Below are 8,913 nucleotides of genomic sequence, written 5' to 3' on the forward strand. Positions count from 1 at the left end.
AGTTTTGGATATACTTGCATGAGGCTGCGATGATTTCTTTTTAATCAAAAACCGTAACTCCGCTTACAAGTGTTGTGAACTAAATCTCAAATGATCCTTAACGTCCTAGCACAAGTCCACATGTATAGAGTGTTACGAATTAATTTTAGTATTGAATGTGCTGAGGTGGCAATTGTCTTTGGGGAGCAGGTGTGCCAACAGTATTGATTTATCACGATAATATAATCGGGAATGTCCTTGAATGTATACACAATAATCCCGAAATAATGAAAATTACCTGTCACTTTCGTCCTGTAGTAGGAGTAGTAAGATGGATGACGATTACCTGTCACTTTTTTCCTGTAGTAGGACTAGTATCATAGATGACGATTACCTGTCGCTTTCTTCCTGTAGTTGGAGTAGTAAGATGGATGATGATTACTTGCCATTTTCTTCATGTAGTAGGAAGAGTAAGATCCTGTAATATGAGTATTAAGATTGATGACGATTACCTGTCCCTTTCTTCCTGTAGTAGAAATAGTAGGATGGATGACGATTACCTGTCACTTTCTTCCTGCAGTAGTACTAGTAACATGGATGACAATTACCTGTCACTTTCTTCTTGCAATATGAATAGGAAGATGGATGATGATTACCTGTCACTTTCGTCCTGCAGTAGTAGTAGTAACATGGATGACAATTACCTGTCACTTTCTTCTTGCAATATGAATAGGAAGATGGATGACAATTACCTGTCACTTTCTTCCTGCACTAGGAGTTGTAACATGGATGACGATTACCAGTCACTTTCTTCAAGCAATAGGAGTTGTAAGATGGATGACGATTATCTGTCAGATTCTTCCAGCGTTAGGAATTGTAAGACGGATGACGATCACCTGTCACTTTCTTGCAGTAGGATTAGTAAGATTAATCTTGATTACTAGTCCATATTCCCCAAAGAAATTGACTGGTCATCTCCATTCACCTCATCATCACCATTATCGTCATCATAATTTCTTATAACCATATAGACCATTCTTAATGAGATCCTCGTGAATATTAATGTATCACGGAAACGAGGCTAAGCTAGGCAAATCGAGAAAAAATATGACGTCCTACTGTACATCGAGAAACTATCTAAGCTGCTTGCCAGATATTTCTTTTGCATTCGTTGAGAATTTCATCACGGGTGTCTCCAAATAAAAAAAAAAGCTATAAATTAGTTGCAATAATTAGTTGTCAAAAAAATCAAACTATTTTTTCAGTACAGGCCATTAAAAGTATATCCCTGTAGTAAAAAAAAGCCAAATTATGCATGACGAAAGGGAGGAAAAATCATATATATATATATATATATATATATATATATATATATATATATATATATATATATATATATATATATATATATATATATATATATATATATGCTTCCCTTTTGGGGAGATTTCTTTGGCATTAACTTACTACAATGATATAATTTCAATGGCCTGTGACATAAGTGTGCTCTTTGCCTTACGTTTACATATATCAAAAGCTTTATCAACAGTTTCATTAATTTGTATCCAGTCACGTTCTTTCTCTCTCTCTCTCTCTCTCTCTCTCTCTCTCTCTTAATTTTATTCAACTTGTCCTCTCATCGTTTTCATTTTACTGGTGCTATATCTTCTCTATCGTGGTCATTTTCATTCTACTGTTTCTATTCATTTTTTCAACTAGATGATAAAATTTAATTTTTCTGTACTTACTACTCGGATATCAATTCATAATCGCTGAGATGAATGCGGCTGCGTGGAGGTACGCAGAGATTTCGATGACCCTGTTTTGTGGAATGTGACTAGGGGTAACATCCAGTTTATTATCTTAACATTCGGCACCTCATCACGAAGTAATTGCAACAATCCGTCTTCTACGACGCTCCATCTTCTTCACTGATGGAATATAGTGGAAGCTTAAATCTATGTGAATTTTACCATTGCCATTGCACAACGGAACATAAAAATATTCGTCATTATTTTTTCCCCTTGCCAGTATCAATTGTAGCAGCTATGGTTGCGAGGTAAAATGAAGCTGGTGCCTAGCTTAGCCTCGTTTTGGATTCGATGACCCAGGGCCACATGAATACATGAATGTATTCTCAGAATGGTCTATAGACATGAGACAGAAGTATTAGCGGCATCATCCCCTCAATATCTGCTCTTTTGTGTTCCATGTACTCCTAGAAGACAAATTTTATGATCGCTTCGAAATGATTCTTATGTTAAGGGTTGCTGTAAGCCAATCGTTATTTGGTTTACCAGTATGTATGTATTGTCTGTATGTATGTATGTATGTATGTATGTATGTATGTATGTATGTAAGTATGTATGTATGTATGTATGTATGTTTATAGAAATACGTATTATATGTATTTCTGTGTATTTGCCTACATACTATTATGCGCGTCAGTAATGCCCTGGTTATATTATACAAGTACGGGAAGAGAAACTGGTGGGTTAAAAACAGAATCAGATATATATATCTATATATATATATATATATATATATATATATATATATATATATATATATATATATATATATATATATATATATATATATATATATATATATATATATATATATATATATATATATATATATATATCTAGTCGTACAACACAGGGATAAATGCAAAAGATGCGAAATCAAACATTGTTATGTAAATTGCACATTTATGAAAGACGCTTGAACTCAGCAGGAGCAATAATACAGGTTGCGTCCAACCATTAGAGATGTTGCATTAATTAATCGCTTGATATAGAACGTGGGAGTGCGAAACACTTTTACTATACAAACTAGAACAATTGCAAAACCTCAGGGCCAAAACTGTGATGTTATTATTATTATTACTTGTAAATCAATACATGTTTACGGTGCCAAGGTTGGGGTCTTTGGACTTATCGTTAACAATGTACGAGTTAACAAAATGTCTGATATTAATAGGTACTGTATCAAAGGTACGATTTTTAAACAATCTAGAATAAATTTACCCAATGGTTTATGGGGTATAGAGAAACTTGGATAGAAGGGGAGACAAAGCATGAAAAGAAGAGAGCTACAATAGGAAAAGTTGAATAAATATATAATATGTTGTAGTATTCTCATGTTCTAACACTATCACGTTGTGGTTTTAGCCATCCTTCCTTCCACCCATTTTCGCAACAATACATGTATGCATATATCTATATACACATACACCTTATGCACTTATTGAATGGTGGCGATTCTATGTTAATATAGTGTGTTATTTGTTCCACTTTACCTGCTTGCGTTGTCAGCATAACAGGTTGTTAAATATAGTAGATTATTTTCTATGTAGCTTTATGGATGTTATTAACAATCTATGATAGTCACAAAATTGTGTAATACCTATCCCCCAACTTTATTATTATATTCGTACGTGGATAACTCTTGTAAGCAGATTGTCTGAACGTTTCCATTCCTCACGAGCAAAGATAACATTTCGCTTGGGCCAATAGATGTTAATAGTTTTGTAGGGCGATAGGGCGACAATGGGAATTAACATTACAGAACCTCCTGGGCCTGTATAGCTACAAGATTTATAGCGACAATGGGAATTAGCATAACACGACCCCTTGGACCTATATAGCGACAAGACTTTGAAGTACACCCTGGGCCTGTATAGCGACAAGGGAAATGGAACATGGGACTATTGGGTTTGTATAGCAACAAGGGAAAGATAGCGTCTGACGTCATGATAGGGGAGATTGGTAACACTGTAGCAACCAGGGGAAGGTGACGTCACAGGACTGAGCAAAGGGTGGGGTGTACAGAGAGTACACAGACAAGAGACAAACACTCATACAACATTTAAAACTATTTTTGTAGGGTTAGGCAAGAAAATCAATATTCTTTTCGAGGCATATGAGTGACCCTGAAAAGGGCCTTTGGGTTTTTCTTCTATTTCCTTAATTTCTTCATCCATCTCCTGACCTTTCCCAATATTCCTTTCTTCTTCTTTTCCAACTCTGGCATCCAGTCTGGATAGCCCAATGATCTAAACTTCTCCTCTACTTTGATCCAGTTATTGTTCAGTCTTTCAAATCTTTCTTTTGTCTTTCTATTCTCTTCTTCTTTCCTATGTTTTGCCCATCTTTATTACAAAATGTACTATCCACACACGCGGAGAAGCAAAAACATAACCATAATATACTATCCACACACGGGAAGAAGCCAAATCAAACCCAAAATCTACCATCCACACACGCCAAGAAGCAGAAACAAACCCACCATCTACCATCCACATACGGCGAGATGCCAAATCAAACCCAAAATAGACCATCCACACATTGGAAAAGCTAAAAACATAACCACAATCTACTATACGTATACGAGAAGATGACAAATCAAACCCAAAATTTGCTTTCCAGACACGCGGTGAAGCAAAAACATAACCATATTCTACTATCCACACACGCGAAGAAGCCAAACTAAACCCCAAATTATACTATTCACACACGCAAAGAAGCAAAATCAAACACATATTCTACCATCCACACACGCGAAGAAGTCACACCAAACCCAAAATATACTATCCACACACGCGGAGAAGCCAAATCAAACCCAATCTATTATCCACACACGCCGAGAAGCATAACAAAACCCATTAATCTAATATCCACACGAACGTACGTGAAAACTTACATATCCAAAATATCTACTATTCACACAAATGTGCGTGAGGTCATACAAACACATAATCACATTAATAAATGCAGTGAGTGTTTATATTCACACTACTCCCACTCACACCAATTGGCAAATTAAATAGTATCTCTTTTCTAGAGTTTTGGTTAGCCCTGAAAAGGGCTGTTTTATTGAGCTTCAGAGGCACCTTACTAATGCTGGCATCCCCCAGGTCTGGCACCGGAAACGCATCTCCTGCTCCAGTCATTATCCCAGATAACTGTAACAGATGGGAGTGGAGAGGGTTGATGAGTAGTCTCAGTACCCCAATCTTCAGTTTCTGAGATAATGAAAACTTCCGTCTGTCTTCTTTTTCTTCTTCTATCCAGCAGTCTAGGATGCTGTCCTTGTCTTTGTTCCCGTTCTCTCTCTAGCTCCTCATCCCAGTTTTTTTAAGGTGAACCACAAGTCTTTGTACTGGTTGTTGTTGTTGTTGTTCACGTTGTGGCTGTGGTGCAGCTACTGGCTGTGGTTAAGTCATTGCCTGTGGAGTGCCCTCACCATAGGCTTCACCTCACAACTTGGTCTCATGAACAGGTGAGGTCGGATCCCTCTCTTCTTTTCCTTCTCTTCTTTCATTTTTCTCTCTTCCGCCTGCTGCTCTATCCTGGCTTCTTCCACAATAGCCTCCGCTGCCAGCTCGTCCATGAGTCGCCTGGCATACTCCAGATGCATCTGAAGTTCCATTAACTTAGTCAGTCTACTGCTCATTCTACTCATTATGTAGCCAGACTGCTGAGTGTTTCTGTATGTATACTTGAAGCACGGTCGTGAAGGAAAACATCACCAAGACCCAAATCTTACATTATCTATAGCATTACAAAAATAAACAAAAAACGCGCAAACCTAAAGGAAACACTCACTTTTTTGTACTGACAATTAATATTTTAAAAAATTTTGACTAGCGACGGAAACGAAGGACTTAGAGTCACACTTTCTAACCAAGATAAACAATTCATGTTCTTATAGATGCACTTCTAACTATTTCTAACTGACTAACATAGCATAGGTAATGGAATGGTTATTTCTTTTCTAGAGTATGGGGTAGCACTGAAAAGGGCTGTTTTTTGTGTGAACGAGGAGCTATGGCAATCTTTTAGGATCTAAGATTGCGACCTCATCTGGCGACAGGCTTTCCCACAGGATAGGGTCTGCTTCTTCGGAAAGAGATGGGGAACTCTTTGGTGTCGACACGGTAGTCGAAAAAACCTCTGTCATGTTCCTCTGCTGCTCTTTTTGCTGCTGCTCTCTCTGTTGTTTCTGAAGTCCGTACTTCTCCGTCCATTCTTTTTTCTTCCTGTTAATTTCCTCTCTGAAGACCTCTTCTATCAGGTCTTCTGTGACTTTTAACATTCTGACATTCTCTATCTCTTCATGCTTCGGTATCAGCCTTTGTCTGATATGATGCAAATTCACGTAGGCTTCGTTCAGCTTGGCTAACCTTGAGCACATCATCGTAGAAGGATGACTCAACAATGAATGGTCAGACTGGAGACGTCTCCGCTTTAATGGTAAAAGCGCGGACGCGAAGGAAAACATCCTACACGGTTTCGAGTTGGAACGCTAAAATAGTGTGATGTGAGGGATAGAGAGAAGTCAAAGAGCCTGGTTCATGATACCCATGACATTTTTTTTCAAAACACATTTTTTATTCAAATAACTCACAACTAACAATTAACAATTTTTTTAAAATTAACAATTCAATTCAATAACAAACATTTTTTTTTCATTAACTATCTATTTTGGACAAGGTTGACAACGTTGTGAATGAAGTTGAGATTTCCACTGTTGGAAGTCATTGTGCCATTGATGTTTCCTAGCTAGAGACAAAAGACATAATGGTCACAAAACCATCGATCTACTTTCTCATCGTTTCTAGAAGAATGACGATCAAAATAAGTCACTAAATGTTCTAAAGAATATCCAAGACTGCGTTGATGCAGAAAATACACACAATAATGTCCACACACCAATGAATCTGTGCCTTGTAATTTCACATTATTGAATCGTGTTGTCTGACATTTCTTCTCATAAAGTCAGTGATATCGTCTTCCAAAGGGGGCAATCCATACGAATCAAAATACTCCACACATCCTTCTTGAGGAAAGTAGACAGCTTCCCAGTGGGTTCCTGTGAGATGGCTGACGTCCGTGTTGATCACATAAGCTTGATGGTCTTGAGGTTTGCGTTGAGGCAGTTCATCTTTAGCGCACACGACAGGATTCCAAGAAGCAGTGTACGAACTGTGGCTCAGAATGTAATAAAGTGTCTACGTATCCATGTTTGTGTTGTTTTTCTTTTTCTTTTTTTTTCTTCACAGGTGATAATAAGTGATCAATTCAATTCGGACTTACTCTTTGAATTTGTCTGACAAGTAACCGTTTCTTCGCCTCGTCTCCCAACTCTGAGCTAAGAGAGCTTCGATATGATAGATCTCTTGAGTCGTTAATGAAGGACAAGAATGTTCACGCAAGTCTTTATACCACTAGTGCAACACGACTTCGTCCGAGATGAGACTCCAAGCTTCGTCCAGATACTCCTCCAATTTTTCTTCTTGACTCAACATCAGGCATTTATCGTGTTTGACTGGGATGATCGTTTTGACATCCATACCAATCGTTCTTGATCAAGTCCTTAATTTATTCTGACAGGTATGTAGCAAAACAGGAGACTATATGTTATTCTTGTTCTGGCAATCTCAACATTATCACGATGTCCTTTTCGTCTTTGTCTTGGGGTTCTCCTTCCACGGTCTCCTCACATTCCATGTCCAAAGATTCTCCACTATGTAAAGAGGGATAACAGTCTTCCATGGCTACTAGTAGTCTAGAATGGCTTCTCTCAAATTGTTGATTTCTAGGGTATTATCGAATTCTGCATACAGGAGGACGTTCACCGTCTGGGGAAGAGCTTCTGCTAACTGAAGTTCCACACGCAGTTGACCAGATTGTATAGGGTGGAATTGTCCCTCGTCATTGCCTTGGTCTGGAGTGAAATCAAAAGCCCACAAAGTGTAACCTCCTGTATAATCATCGTACGAAATGCCGTGACTGGTGTTAGTTGCTAACTGTTCCGTGGCTTCGTACAGGGACAAGTACTATTTCAAGTAATTCTTCTGGGTAAAGTTAGGTTTGAAAGGTCGGGTACACAAGGCCTTGCCATCGCGACTGACTTCGATTTTGGACACTCTGTAGAGACAAGTTTCTTGCATAACATGTTTTGGGTAACCAAGATGTTCTAGGGACAGTGTGAAATGTTCTTACAGGCTCTACATGGGGTAATGTCACACAAGTGTCCTCCCGAAATAGTCTTTCGGCAATGTCCATGACAGTTCTGTCCTGAAGGGAATGATTGTCCTCGGTGACGGGTTCTTCTGGCACTGTCACTAACACAGGTTGAAAAGTGATTTTTTTCCTAGAACGTTGAAATGGAGAATCACAAATCTTTAGCATAATGGGCCACTTCTTCAAAGCCCGAATTTCTCCAGTCACGTACATCTGTCCAGTGCGAGTGTAAGTCACAAGCTACACACACATTGTCATACACCTCTTCGGTACCCAAAAGTTGACGAATCTTTTTTTTCCCGTAAAGGTCGAGAAGTATTTTGATGAAAACGCAAAGCTTTGAGCAAAATGAACTTCTCGTGGACATTTAAAGGAACCACTTTCATGTTTTATTGAGTGTTAAGTACTGTTCGTAAAGAGTCCACAAGGAATCGGGTGGTAAACGAAATCCCAGAAAGCATGTCATCTAGACACACACTACACGTCTACCAAAATTCAACGGACACAGTTCTCGTAACAAGTGTTGGTAATCTTCCACTGTTTGAATAGAGTCATTGATTTCCTTCCATGCAATCTGTTGAATCACTTCTGATAAAAGTCGTGGTATGGTAGTCCATTTTATACCTCTTTTTGTCGGAGGCAATAAGTATATTTTCTGCACAGAGATGATCGTACTTCAGTAGCTAATCTAGATGGTTCGGTCACTAACTGAACCATTACACTTCGTTCAGAACCTTCCTCTTGAACTAGGTTTATGTTGTGTAAAATAGTTTGGTAATCCGATAACTCTTCTTCTGGAATTGGTTGCAGTATACCTACCTTATAGTAAAAAGAAAACCAATACTTCTCGCCCACGTCCAGTTTAACAATGTCTAATGACTTGAATAGTTTCAATCGAATC

The sequence above is a fragment of the Sinohyriopsis cumingii genome, chromosome 9 (genome assembly GCF_028554795.1).
Source record: "Sinohyriopsis cumingii isolate HCF-2022 chromosome 9, ASM2855479v2, whole genome shotgun sequence".
NCBI lineage: Eukaryota > Metazoa > Mollusca > Bivalvia > Unionida > Unionidae > Sinohyriopsis > Sinohyriopsis cumingii.